Source organism: Orcinus orca, chromosome 13 (assembly GCF_937001465.1).
Source record: "Orcinus orca chromosome 13, mOrcOrc1.1, whole genome shotgun sequence".
In the NCBI taxonomy this organism is placed as follows: domain Eukaryota; kingdom Metazoa; phylum Chordata; class Mammalia; order Artiodactyla; family Delphinidae; genus Orcinus; species Orcinus orca.
Genome location: NC_064571.1, coordinates 8,007,011 through 8,022,630, shown reverse-complemented (window position 1 = coordinate 8,022,630; position 15,620 = coordinate 8,007,011). Strand labels below are relative to the sequence as shown.

At 38.7% G+C, this 15,620-nt stretch overlaps 1 protein-coding gene across 2 annotated transcripts in view; it reads left to right on the top strand.

Moving 5' to 3' along the window:
- Nucleotides 1–15,620, top strand: part of INPP4A (inositol polyphosphate-4-phosphatase type I A) — a 148,026-nt gene that overhangs the window by 131,202 nt on the left and 1,204 nt on the right. Inside the window, exon 26 of one of the 2 annotated variants that reach the window (XR_004475663.2) lies at nt 3,616–3,770. The gene's annotated coding sequence lies outside the window, so the exon portion shown is untranslated. Of the gene's footprint in view, nt 1–3,615; nt 3,775–15,620 lie in introns of both variants that reach the window. The other variant, XR_004475662.2, reaches the window with a different exon arrangement.

Here is a 15,620-nt window from a genome sequence, read left to right as displayed (position 1 = left end):
AGGGGTATGGGATTTGACTGTACTGCGAGTGTGCCCTTCTTACTGTCTCATTGTGGTTCCTTCTTTACGTCTTTGGTTACAGAATATCTTTTTTGGTAGGTTCTTACCTTTTCTTATCGATGGCTGTTCAGCAGTTAGTTGTGATTTTTGGTGTGCTCACGAGAGGAGGTGAGCTCAAGGTCCTTCTACTCTGCCATCTTGTCCCAGGAACCAAGGAAATTTTAATCCAGGGTCATTGTGCTCTCCAGATCATCGACCATGACCCACAGTGAGTATCAGAGAAAAATCCCCTTATGCCTCCAGCAGGAGAAAGAAGGAACCACTCGTGAGATCTGCGTGCTAAGTGTGGACACAGTGGGCAGTGTGAGATGATTGGCATCAAACGTTCCTGAGTGTTCGCTGCTGCTCATACCCTCCCACGTCCGTAAGTGTGGGTGGTGTCAACTCTGTGGGTTGCCTGGCCACCCGTTGTGTGACTTGCTGAAATGTCACTCCGTGAATGGTCTGACTCTTCATTATGTTGCATCTTGTGCTCGGCACACGTGCCTAGGGATCTCCCTTGGATAAATTCCTAGCAGTAGAAATGTACAACTAAAGGATAATTTCAATGTTCTGAAATTTTTGAACTTTTAATACTACCAGAGTACTCCCATAAGCTACCACCTGGAGCACCACCTGCCTTTCCCTTTCTCATCGGAGCTGGGACGGCACCTTGTTTCACTTCCATTCCTTTGATTACTCTGAAACTGAACATCTTTTATACTTATATTTGTGTTTCTACTTTTGTGACTTTGAGTGTACATCTTTTTCATATGACTAAGTGTTTTTAATACACAGTCTGTTCACTCTGTCACATTTTGTGGTCTTTTTAAACCTACTTGTCAGCTGTCTTTTCGTTTTGTTGATGGTAGGTTGGGGGTCTACAGAAGTGAAAAAATCTTATGTGGTGATATACACCTGTCTTTTTCTTTTTGCTGTTTGTTGTGAAATTGAGTCCTGGCTTCCCCACTGGAGGTGACACAGCTGGCCCCCCCATCCTTGTCCATGAGAGGGTGTCATGCTGTGCCCTCGCTGAGGGACAGCACTGCACTTGGCACCTTGCACATGCTTGGTTTAATTCCGTTTATGGTTCCTGCCTTTGCTGATACTGAGGTTACTTAAAAAATATTCACCTGTTCTTATTATTTCTAGTACTTACATGGTTTGTTTTACATTTAGAACAATTCATCGGGAATTATTTTTGGCATAAGGCACATGTTGTAGTGTTTGCTACGGTCAGCACGGCTCCCTCCTCTAAGCCAGCCCAAATGTTGCTCCTTTAAAGATATAAGCAAGGGGAGACGTTTCAGGACACTGGCCGTCACCGTGCACTTCCTCCTGCCCCTCCTCGATGCCATCCTGGGTTTCCATTCCAGCCTGTTAGTGGGTGACTTGGTTCAACCTGGCTGCTTGGTTCTAGGGGCAGTGACTGCAGAGGTTCTGATTGGAAGAAGGTAAGGGGGGCTGGCGGTTGGAGTTTCCCCATTTGTAATTTTGCTGAGGACAAAAATGATCAGCTGTTCAAAGGGCCGTTACGTTGTAACTTCCTTACAGGCTGTTCTAACGGGTCTCCCCTCTTTTTAAACAATTTTTTATTGATGTATAATTGATTCACAATGTTGTGTTAGTTTCTGGTATACAGCACAGTGATTCAGTCATATATATGTATACATATTCTTTTCCATTATAGATTTTTACAAGTTACTGAATATAGTTCACTGTGGCATACAGTAAGACCTTGTTGTTTATTTTATATATAGTAATGTGTATATGTTAATCCCAAACTCCTAATTTATCCCTCTCCCCCCTTCCCCTATGATAACCATGAGTTTTCTGTGAGTCTGTTTCTGTTTTGTAAATAAGTTCACTTGTATCATATTGTATATTCCACACATAAGTGATATCATATATTTGTCTTTCTCTGACTTACTTCAGTCAGTATGACAACCTCTAGGTCCCTCCATGTTGCTGCAGATGGCATTAGTTCGTTCTTTTTTATGGCTGAGTAGTATTCCTTTGTGTATACATGTGCCACATCTTCTTTATCCATTCCTCTGTCGATGGACACTTGGGTTGCCTCCATGTCCTGGCTATTGTGAATAGTGCTGCTGTGAACACTAGGGTGCATGTGTCCTTTTGAATTAGTATTTTCTCCAGGTACACGCCCAGGAGTGGGACTACTGGACGACGTGGTAACTCCATTTTTAGTTGAGGGACCCCCCACACCGTGTCCACAGCGCCGGGTTCCATTCCCCTGAGCCCCTTCCTGAAACAGCAAACAGCAAGGTGGAACCAGTTTTGAAGTTTTCTTGCAAGATCCTCCTCAGCCTGATGTGTTCCTATGCTGCCGTCACAAGGTGGACCTTCGGGCACAGGGCCACCCCTTAGTCACAGGACAGAGCTTCTGGCATTGCCGTCTTTTCTGGCCTGGGGAGTGCCAGGAGCCTGGGCCAGTAGAAGGGCCTGGCCTCAGGTCTGGACATCCTGTTGTGCTCTGGGCGTGGGCCCTTCCAGGACCAGCACCTTCGAGCAAGCCCTTGTGAACCTCTCTACTTGCAGATGGACAAACTCTTCCCTTACAAGCCTCTATGAAGAGTTGACTTTTCAGGAAGTTGTAGTGCAGGTGCTGCTCTGCAGTGTATGAAACCCTAGTCCAGAAACAAAAGGTTCCCTGGAAGGGGACAGCTCAGGGCGCCTGACCTGCCCTACATGCTCATGAGGGTTGCCCAGAGGGAGGGCAGAGCTGCCTCACAGGTACTGATTACCTTTACACTTTTAAATGTACCTTCCTCTCAAAGGCCCTTTCCAAAAGTAGAAAGTAATTTACAGTGGATAAAATCCAGTATTTGAGAACAGGAAGGAAAATAGAAATGAAAGTGAAATAGGGGTGTATGTCAACCCAAAAGATTTTTCATTCCCACGAGCACGAAGCAGCACAGGCACTGGCAGGGGGAGAAGTGACAGGAGAGACGGAAACTTCTGTTTAGCACACTCCATGCTCCCACAGGATTCTGGAAGCAGAACAGCACTGGCCAGAACTGACAGTCCAGCGCCTTGTTTACGCTGACCGTGGGCAGTGACACCAGCACAGCAGATGTCAGCCTACAACGTGTCTGGAAGCCAAATGTTGACTTTTAGGTGGAGGGTGCAGGTGGGTTCTGTGCCGTGCTCTGAACTGCAGCGGGGCCCTGTGAGTGGGCGTACACAGGTGCCCCCCGCCCCCAGCTGTGGCCACCAGGGAAACTGCCCCAGCCTCAAGTTACAACTCTATCCTGTGCTGCCCAGGGGAGAATGCCCGTCCCCAGTCTATGCTGAGATTTGGCAAACGGGTAATAACTTTGTCTTTTTTTTTTTTTTTTGCGGTACATGGGCCTCTCACTGTTGTGGCCTCTCCCGTTGCGGAGCACAGGCTCCGGACGCGCAGGCTCAGCGTCCATGGCTCACGGGCCCAGCTGCTCGGCGGCATGTGGGATCCTCCTGGACCGGGGCACGAACCCGTGTTCCCTGCATCAGCAGGTAGACTCCCAACCGCTGCACCACCAGGGAAGCCCTAACTTTGTCTTCTTTTTATTACAGTTATCACTACCCAAGCTCTGACACAGATTCCTGAGAGGGTGGGAACAGAATATCTGCACTCCAAATCCCTCCTCAGACCCCTTTTGTGCTTCAGCACTACTTTGCAATGACTCTTCCTGCACCAGGCTTCCAGTGGGCCTTTTCAGCCAGTCCAGGCAGGTCTGCATTCAATTATAAATCTTTATGGTGCTGTCAGTCTCGGCTGTACCATTTAACAAAAAACAGCCAGGTTGGAGAGGACAGGAAGTGTGCTTGTTTCCAGAGCGAGGAAGAACACAGCTGCATTTAGAGATGGATGTAGAGGCATATGGCAGCTCATCACTTCCTCCCTGCTGCCCGCCCTGCCCTTGGCTTCTGTGGTTTTCCCTTCCTGGTCTCTCACTCTGCCTCTTCACTCTGACTGGCTTGTTGTCCTCCATCCACCACTAGCACTGTGGTGGTCCCTAGGTTTCTGTCCATAACTTCCTTCTATCGTACTTCATATGCTTTTCCTGAAATACCTTATTAGTCATTCATATAGAATAAACTACCACTCAATTGCTAATGACTACCAAATTTCCAGATCCATCTAAACATCCAACCATATCTCAGTCGTCATTCTACTTGAGTGTCTTGGTGTCTCAAACATAGCATGTCAACACCAAACTCATGCACACCAGTGGGCAGGCATAAAAATTCTGCAGGCCAAAAGGCAGTGGCGCAATATATTTAAAGTGATAAAAGGGAAAAACCTACAACCAATAATCTACCCAGCAAAGCTTTCATTCTGATTGATGGAGAGATCAAAAGTTTTACAGACAAGAGCTAAAAGAGTTAGCTCCAAAAAACCAGCTTTACAAGAAATATGAAAGGAACTTCTCTAAGCAGAAAAGGCCATTACTAGAAACATGAGAATCAGGAAAGGAAAAAGCTCATTGCTAAAGATAAATATACAGTGAAGGTAGTAAATTAACCATGTACAAAGCTAGTAGAAGGTTAAAAGAAAAAAAGTCATCGACATCTTCTTTAAGTAGTTAATAGATACACAAAGCTGTAAAATATGACATGAAAACCAGTAAGTGTTGAGGGAGGGGAGCAAAAATGCAGGGTTGTTAAAATGCATTTCATGTTAAAAGATTAGCAACTTAAAATAATCATTATATATACATGTGTGTTTGTATATATAGAGAGCTATACATAAACCTCATGGTAACTACAAGCCAAAAGTCAATAATAGATGCACATGCAAAAAAGAGAACGGACTCCAAACATAACTGAAGATAGTCATCAAATCACAAGGGAAGAGAACAAAAGAAGAAAGGAACAAAAAAGAACTACAAAAACAACCCCCAATTAACAAAACAGCAATAAGTACATATCTATCAATAATTACTTTAAATGTAAATGAACTAAATGCTCCAATCAAAAGACACAGCGTAGCTGAATGGATAGAAAAACAAGACCCATATATATGAGGCCTACCAGACTTACTTCGATCTAAAGACACACAGACAGAAAGGGGATAGAAAAAGGTACTCCCTGCAAATGGAAATCACAACAAAGTTGGGGTAGCAATATTAGACCAAAAACAAAAAAAAACCACCTTTAAAACAAAAACCCACCTTTAAAACAAAGACTATATAAAGAGACAAAGAAGGACATTATATAATGACCAAGCCATCAAGATATAACAATTGTAAATATATATGCACCCCACACAGGAGTACCTAAATACATAAAGCATATACTAACAGATAAAAAGGTACAAACCACCAGTAACACAGTAGCAGCAGGGGACTTTTAACACCCCACCTACATCAATGGACAGGTCATCCAGAAAGAAAATCAATAAGAAAACACTGTGGCCTTAAATGACAAATTAGACCAGATGGACTTAATATATATAGAACATTCCATCCAAGAGAAAGGAGAATGCATTCTTTTCAAGCACACATGGAACATTTTTCAGGATAGATCACATGCTAGGCAATAAAGCCTCAGCATATTTAAGAAAATTGGAATCATCAAACATCTTTTTTGACCACAATGCTATCAGACTAGAAATCAACTACAAGAAACACAAACGTGGAGGCTAAACAATATGCAACTAAACAACCAGTGGATCACTGAAGAAATCAAAGAGGAAATCAAAAGATACCTGAAGACAAATGAAAAGAAAAACACAATGATCCAAAATCTATGGGACCCAGCAAAAGGAGTTCTAAGAAGTTTATAGCAACAGCTTAAAAATAAAAATAAAAAAATCCCAACAAACAAAAGCCCAGGAGTAGATGGCTTCACAGGTAAATTCTACCAAACATTTAGAGAAGAGTTAACACTTACCCTTCTCAAACTATTCCAAAATATTGTAAAGGAAGGAGTGTTTCCAAACTCATTTTAGGAGGCCAGCATCACCCTGATACCATAAGCAGACAAAGATATCACAAAAAAGAAAATTACAGGCCAATATCACTGATGAACACAGATATAAAAATCCTCAACAAAATATTAGAAAACTGAATTCAACAATACATTAAAAAGATCATACAACATGATCAACTGGAGTTAATCTCCGGGAGGCAAGGATGGTTCATTATCTGCAAATCAACCAATGTGATATATATACCACATTAACAAACTGAAGAATAAAAATCATATAATCAAAAAACAAAACAACAAAAAAATCATATGATCATCTCAATACATGCAAAAAAGCTTTTAACAAAATTCAACAACCATTTATAACTCTCCAGAAAGTGGCTATAAAGGGAACATACCTCAACATAATAAAGGCCATATATGATAAGCCCACAGCTAACATCACACTCAACAGTGAAAAGCTAAAAACATTTCCTTTAAGATCAGAAACAAGACAAGAATGCCCACTTGACACTTTTATTCAAAATAGTGTTGGAAGTCTTAGCCACAGAAATCAGACAAGAAACAGAAATAAAAGGAGATTAAATTGGAAAGGAAGAAATAAAACTGTCCCTGCTTGCAGATGACATGATACTATATGAAGAAAATCCTAAAGACGCCACCAAAAATCTACTAGAGTTCATCAATGAATTCAGTAAAGTTGCAGGATACAAAATTAATATACAGGAATATGTTGCATTTCTATACACTAACAATGAACTTTCAGAATGAGAAATTGGGAAAACAACCCCATTTACCACTGCATCAAAAAGAATAAAATACCTAACAATAAATCTAACTAAGGAGATCAAAGACCTTTACTCGGAAAACTGTGAGACAGTGATGAAAAAATTGAAGATGACAGATGGAACGATACATTGTACCATGTTCATGGACTGGAAGAATCAGTATTGTTAAAATGACCATACTACCAAAGGCAAGCTATAGATTCAGTGGAATCCTTATCAAAATACCAATGGCATTTTTCAAAGAACCACAACAAATAATTCTAAACTTTGTATGGAAACACAAAGACCCCAAATAGCCAAAGCAATCTTTAAAAAGAAGAACAGAGCTGGAGTTATCATACTCCATGACTTTGGACTATACTACAAAGCTATAGTCATCAAACCAGTATGGTACTGGCACAAAAACAGACACACAGCACAGTGGAACAGAATAGACAGCCCAGAAATAAACCCACACACTTATGGTCAATTAACCTATGACAGAGGAGGCAAGATATACAAATGGGGAAAAGACAGTCTCTTCAATAAGCGGTGCTAGGAAAACTGGACAGCGACATGTAAAAGAATGAAATCAGAACATTTTCTCTCACCACATACAAAAAATAAACTTAAAATGGATTAAAAACCTAAGTGTAAGACTGGAAACCATAAAAAAAATCCTAGAAGAAAACATAGAACACTGATAAATTGTAGCAATTTTTTAGATCTGTCTCCTAAGGCAAAGAAAACAAAAGCAAAAATAAATGGGATCTAATTAAACTTAAAAGCTTTTGTAGAGCAAAGGAAACCACTGACAGAATGAAAAGACAGCCTACTGAGAGAAAATATTTGAAAATGATATGACCAATCAGGGGTTATATCCAAAATATATAAAGAGCTCATACAGTTCAATATAAAAAAAAAACCCTGATTTTAAAATGGGCAGAAAACCTGAAAAGATATTTTTCCAAAGACAACATACAGATGGCCAACAGGCATATGAAAATCACTAATATCACTAATCATCAGAGAAATGCCAATCAAAACCACAACAAGATATCACCTCACACCTGTCAAAATGGCTATCATCAAAAAGAACACCAATAACAAATGTTGGTGAGGATGTGGAAAAAAGGGAGCCTGTGTACTCTGTTGGTGGGAATGTAAATTGGTGCAGTCACTATGGAAACAGTATGGATATTCCTCAAAAAACTAAAACTAGAACTACTGTATGAGCCAGTAATTCTGCTCCTGGGTATATAGCCAGAGAAAATGAAAACACTAATTTGAAAAGATTAATATGCCCCAATGTTCACAGCAGCATTATTTACAATAGCCAACATATGGAAGCAACCTCAACAGATATGTGGATAAAGAAGATGTGGTGTGTATATATATATATGTACACACACACACACACACACTAGACTACTACTCAGCCATAAAAAAGAATGAAACTTTGCCATTTGCAACAATGTAGACAGACCTGGAGGGCATCATGCTTAGTGAAATAAGACAAAGACAAAAACTATTTATCACTTATATCTGTAATCTAAAAAATAAAACGAATATAACAAAACAACCAGACTCACAGATATAACAGAGAACAAATTAGTGGTTACTACAGGTTACTAGAGGGAAGGGGGGAGGGGCAAGACATGGGTACAGGATTAAGAAGTACAAACTACTATGTATAAAACAAACTACAAAAATATATTGTACAGCACAGAAAATATAGCCAATATTTTATAACTTTAAATGGATTATAATCTAAAAAAATTTTGAATCACTGTGTTGTACACTTGAAACTAACATTGTAAATCAACTATGCCTCAATGAAAAAAACAATACCCTATGTACCTTCCTGTTATATTTAACAATAAAAATTACATGTTAATCCATCATTCAATGAAAATTCTGAAAAGAAAATTTAAAAAGCATTTCCACTTACAACAGAGTCAAAAAGAATAAGATAATTAGGAATAAACCTAACCACAGACACAAAAGTCTAACATACTGAAAACTACAAAAAGTTGCTGAAAAAAATTAAAGAAGACACCAATAAATGGAACGAAATCCCCTATGAATGGATTGGAAGAATTTATATTGTTAAGATGCCAATACTATCCAAAGTGTACAGATTCAACATACTCCCTGTCAAAATCCCATTGGTGTTTTTTGCAGAAATAGAAAAATCCATTCTAAAATTCATATGGAATCTCAAGGGACTCTGAATAGCCAAAACAATCTTGAAAAAGAACAACGTTGGAGGTCTAGTACTTCCTGATTTCAAAACTTAATAGAAAACGACAGTAATTAAAACAGTGTGGCAGGGCTTCCCTGGTGGCACAGTGGTTGAGAGTCCGCCTGCCGATGTAGTGGACACGGGTTCGTACCCCGGTCCGGGAAGATCCCACATACCGCAGAGCAGCTGGGCCCGTGAGCCATGGCCGCTGAGCCTGCGCATCTGGAGCCTGTGCTCCGCAACGGGAGAAAGCCACAACAGTTAGAGGCCCGTGTACTGCAAAAAACAAACAAACAAACAAACAAAAACAAAACAGCGGGGCACTGGCTTAAAGACAGACACATAGTGCAGTGGAATAAAAAGGCCAGAAATAAACCCTGGTATAGATGGGCAAATAATTTTAAACAACGCAGAAGACCATTCAATGAGGAAAGGACGATCTTCTCAGCAGGATTGGGAAAACTGGATATCCACATGCAAAAGACTGAAATTGGACCCTTACCTTATATCAACTCAAATTGGAACAAAGACCTAAACATAAGAAGTAAAACAATACAGATCCTAGGAGAAAACTTAGGGGAAGAGCTTTCTTGGACAGGGCAATGATTTCTTGGCTACAACACCAAAAGCACAGGCGACAAAAGTAAAAACAGATAAACTGGACTATATCAAAATTGCAAACTATGCATCAAAAGAACACAATCAACAGAGTGAAAAGAAATGGGAGAAAACATATCCAGATCACATATGTGGTAAGGAGTTAATATCATAATATACAAAGAACATCTAGAACTTAACAAAAGAGCAAACAACACTTTTTAAAAATGGGCAAAGAACTTGAATAGATATTTCTCCAAAGAAGATCTATAAATAGTTAACAAAGACCTGAAATGATAAAATGCTGCTCAACATCAGTAGAATTGGTGGTTACCAGCGGGTGGGAGGGAGGACAGGGTAATAGGGAGTTGTTTAATTGGTAGAGAGTTTCAGTTTTGCAAGATGAGAAGAGTTCTGGTGACTGGTTGCATAACAAGCTGAATTACATAACACTATTGAACTATATACTTAAAAATGGTTAAGATGTTAAATTTTTCATTATGTACATTTTATCACAACTAAAACTTAAAAATATAGGCACTAATAAAGGTATCAGAAATTATGTTGTAAATGGATTATAGACCTACATGTCAGCTAAAACTAAACTCTCAGGTGAAAACAGGAATAAATTTCCATAAGCTTGGAAGAGGCAGTGGTTTCCTTTAGATACACCAAAAGGAAAAATTGGAATTCATCAAAATTAACAACTGCTCCAAAAGACAGCATCAAGAAAGTGAAGATAAACTACAAACTGGGAGAAAACATGTCAAAGGCCAATCGTTTGTCTTTAAAAGGAACTTGTATACCTAATATACAAAAATAAAAAACAAAAAATCACAATAAAAAGACAACTCAAATGAAAAATGGACAAAGGATCTGAATAGACACTTTTACACACATATACAAATGGCCAATAAGCACATGAAAACATGCTCAATATCATTAGCCATTAGGGAAATGCCAATCAAAATCCCAATTCAATAACACTTCATACCAAATAGAATGACTGCAATCAAAAAGATGAAAAATATATTGAGGTGCTCCTATGTTGGGTGCATATTTATTTACAATTGTTATATCTTTTTCTTGGACTGATCCCTTGATCATTATGTAGTGTCCTTCCTTGTTTCTTGTAACAGTCTTTATTTTAAAGTCTACTTTGTCTGATATGAGTATTGCTACTCCAGCTTTCTTCTGATTTCCATTTCCATGGAATATATTTTTCCATATCCTCACTTTCAGTCTGTATGTGTCCCTAGGTCTGAGGTGGGTCACCTGTAGACAGCATACATATGAGTCTTGTTTTGCACCCCACACAGGAGCACATGAATATATAAGGTAAATGCTAACAGACATAAAAGGGGAAACTGACAGTAACAAGTAACAGTGGGGGACTTTAACACCCCACTCACACCAATGGACAGATCATCCAGACAGAAAATTAATAAGGAAACATAAGCCTGAAATGACACATTAGACCAGATAGACTTAATTAATATTTATAGGACATTCCATCCAAAAGCAGCAGAATACACTTTCTTCTCAAGTGCACAGGAAACATTCTCCTGGATAGATCACATGTTGAGTCACAAATCAAGCCTTGGTAAATTTTAAAAAATTGAAATCATATCAAGCATCTTTTCTAATCACATTGCTATGAGATTAGAAATCAGCTACAGGAAAAAAAAACTGTAAAAAAAAACACAAACACATGGAGGCTAAACAATATGTTACTATATAACCAATGGAACACTGAAGAAATCAAAAACTACCTACAAACAACAATGTAAACATGACGATCCAAAACCTATGGGATGCAGCTAAAGCAGTTCTAAGAAGGACGTTTACAGCAATACAATCTTATTTCAAGAAACAAGAAAAATCTCAAATAACCTAACCTTATACCTGAAGCAACTACAGAAAGAAGAACAAACAAAACCCAGAGTTAGTAGAAGGAAAGAAATCATAAAGATCAGAGCAGAAATAAATGAAATGGAGACAAAGAAAACAATAGCAAAGATCAATGAAACTAAAAGCTGGTTCTTTGAGAAGATAAACAAAATTGATAAAACTTTAGGCAGACTCATCAAGAAAAAAAGGGAGAGGACTCCAATCAATAAAAATTAGAAGTGAAAAAAGTTACAGTGGACACCACAGAAATACCAAGGATAGTAAGAGACTACTACAAGCAACTACACACCAATAGAATGGACAATCTAGAAGAAATAGACAAATTCTTAGAAAGGTACAACCTTCCAAGACTGAACCTGGAAGAAACAGAAAATATGAACAGACTAATCACAAGTACTGAAATTGAAACTGTGATTAAAAATCTTCCAAGAAACAAAAGTTCAGGACTATGGCTTCACAGGTGAATTCTCGTAAACATTTAGAGAAGAGTTTACACCTACCCTTCTGAAACTCTTCCAAAAAATTGCAGAGGAAGAAACACTCCCAAGCTCATTCTATGAGGCCAACATCACCCTGATACCAAAACCAGACAAAGCTATCACAAAAAAAGAAAATTACAGGCCAATATCACTGATGAACAAAGATGCAAAAATCCTCAACAAAATACTAGCAAACCAAATCCAACAACACATTTGAAGGATGACACAACATGATCAAGTGGGATTCATCCAGGGATGCAAGGATTTTTCAATATCTGCACATCAGTGTGATAAACCACATCAACAAACTGAAGAATAAAAACCCTATGATCACCTCAATAGATGCAGAAAAAGCTTTTGACAAAATTCAACTCCCACTTATAATAAAAACTCTCCAGAAAGTGGGCATAGAGGGAACCTACCTCAACATAATAAAGGCCATATATGACAAACCCAGAGCGAACGTCATTCTCAATGGTGAAAAACTGAAAGCACTTCCTCTAAGATCAGGAACAAGACAAGGATGTCCACTCTTGCCACTTTTATTCAACATAGTTTTGGAAGTCCTAGCAACGGCATTCAGAGAAGAAAAAGGAATCCAAATTGGAAAAGAAGAAGTAGAACTGTCACTATTTGCAGACGATATGATACTATATGTAGAAAATCCTAAAGATGCTACCAGAAAACTACTAAAGCTCATCAATGAATTTGGTAAAGTTGCAGGATACAAAATTAATACACAGAAATCTCTTGCATTCCTATATATTAACAACAAAATATCAGAAAGAGAAATCAAGAAAACAATCCCATTTACCACCTCATCAAAAAGAATAAAATAACCTAGAGCTAAACCTACTTAAGGAGGCAAAAGACCTGTACTCAGAAAACTATAAGATACTGATGAAAGAAATCAAAGATGACACAAACAGATGGAGAGATATACCATGTTCTTGGATTGGAAGCATCAATATTGTGAAAATGACTATACTACCCAAAGCAATCCACGGATTCAATGCAATCCCTATCAAATTACCAATGGCATTTTTCACCGAATTAGAACAAGAAATTTTACAATTTGTATGGAAACACAAAAGACCCCAAGTAGCCAAAGCAATCTTGAGAAAGAAAAACTGAGCTGGAGCAATCAGGCTCCCTGACTTCAGAGTATACTATAAAACTACAGTCATCAAAACAGTACGGTATTGGCACAAAAACAGAAATACTGATCAATGGAACAGGACAGAAAGCCCAGAGATAAACCCACACACCTGTGGTTACCTAATCTATGACAAAGGAGGCAAGAATACACAATGGAGAAAAAACAGTCTCTTCAATAAGTGGTGCTGGGAAAACTGGACAGCTACATGTAAATGAATGAAATTAAAACACTCCCTAACACCATACACAAAAACAAACTCAAAATAGATTAAAGACCTTATAAAACTCTTAGAGGAAAACATAGGCAGAACACTCTTTGACCTAAATCACAGCAAGATCTTTCTTGATCCACCTCCTCGAGTAATGAAAATAAAAAACAAACAAATGGAACCTAATGAAACTTAAAAGCTTTTGCACAGCGAAGGAAACCATCAACAAAACAAAAAGGCAGTCTTCAAAATGGGAGAAAATATTAGCAAACGAAGCAACCGACAAGGGATTAATCTCCAAAATATACAAACAGCTCATGCAGCTCAATAACAAAAAAACAAACAACTCAATCAAAAAATAGGCAGAAGATCTAAATAGACATTTCTCCAAAGAAGACATACAGATGGCTAAAAAGCACATGAAAAGATGCTCAACGTCGCTAATTATTAGAGAAATGCAAATCAAAACTACAATGAGGTATCACCTGACACCAGTCAGAATGGCCATCATCAAAAAATCTACAAACGAGAAATGCCGGAGAGGCTATGGAGAAGGTACCACTGTTGGTGGGAAGGTAAATTGGTACAGCCACTATGGAGAACAGTATGGAGGTTCCTTAATAAATTAAAAATAGAGCTACTATATGATCCAGCAATCCCACTCCTGGGCATGTATCTGGAGAAAACCATAATTCAAAAAGATACATGGGGACCTCCCAATGGTTAAGAATCCGCCTGCCAATGCAGCAGACACGGGTTTGAGCCACGGTCTGGGAAGATCCCACATGATATGGAACAACTAAGCCCGTGCACCACAGCTACTGAGTCTGCACTCTAGAGCCACAACTACTGAAACCCACATGCCTAGAGCCCTGCTCTGCAACAAGAGAAGCCACTGCAGTGAGAAGCCCGCACACCACAACGAAAAGTAGCCCCCGCTCACCACAACTAGAGAAAGCCCGTGCACAGCAACGAAGAAGCAACACAGCCATAAATAAACAAACAAAAAGATACAAGCACCCCAATATTCGTTACAGCACTATTTACAATAGCCAGGACATGGAAGCAACCTAAGTGTCCATCAACAGAGGAATGGATAAAGAAGGTGTGGTACATATATACAATGGAATATTACTCAGCCATAAAAAAGAACGAAATAATGCCATCTGCAGCAAGGTGGATGATCCTAGAGACCGTCATACTGAGTGAAGTAAGTCAGACAGAGAAAGACAAATATTGTATGATATGCCTTATATGTGGAATCTAAGAAAAGGGTACAAATGAACTTACCTACAAAACAGAAATAAAGTTACAGATGTAGAAGTTACCTACAAAACAGAAATAAAGTTACAGATGTAGAAAACAAGCTTATGGTTACTAGGGGGTAAGGGAGGGAGCAGGGATAAATTGGGAGATAGGGATAGACATATACCCACTACTATATATAAAATAGATAACTAAGAAGGACCTACTGTATAGCACAGGAAACTCTACTCAATACTCTGTAATGGCATATATGGGAAAAGAATCTAAAAAAGAGTGAGTATATGTTTATGTATAACTGATTCACTTTGCTGTACACCTGAAACTAACACAACATTGTAAATCAACTATACTCCAATAAAAATTCTAAAAAATAAAATTTTTAAGAAGTTATAATAAAAAAAACCCAAAAGGTGAAAAATAACAACTATTGGTGATATGGAGAAATTAAAATCCTCATACATTACTGGTGGGAATGTAAAATGATGTAGCCACTGTGGAAAAGTTTGGCAGTTTATCAGTTAAAGATGGAGTTATCATACGACACAGTAATACCGCTCTTAGGTATATAACCCAAAGAAATGAAACATGTCCGGATAAAACTCATTAATAAATGTTCATATCATTAGTCATAATAGCCCCAAAGTGCAAATAACCCAAAATTTCCTCAACTGATGAATGGATTTAAAAAATGTGGTATATCTATACTATGGTATATTATTCAGCAATAAAAAGCAACGAAGTACAGATAGATGCTACATATAGATGAAACCTGAAAACATGGTGAAAGAAGCCAGTCACAAAAGGCCACATATTCCATATGTCTATGTTTATGAAATGTCCAGAATAAGCAAATCTACAGACACAGAAAATGTATGAGTTGTTGCCAAGAGCTGGGGGCGGGGGTGGGGGTGGGGGGGAGGAGGGAGTAACTGCTAATGGAGATGGGGCTTCTCTTTGGGGTGATGTAAATGCCCTGGAATTAGACAGTGGTGATGGCTTCATGACTGGGCTTCAT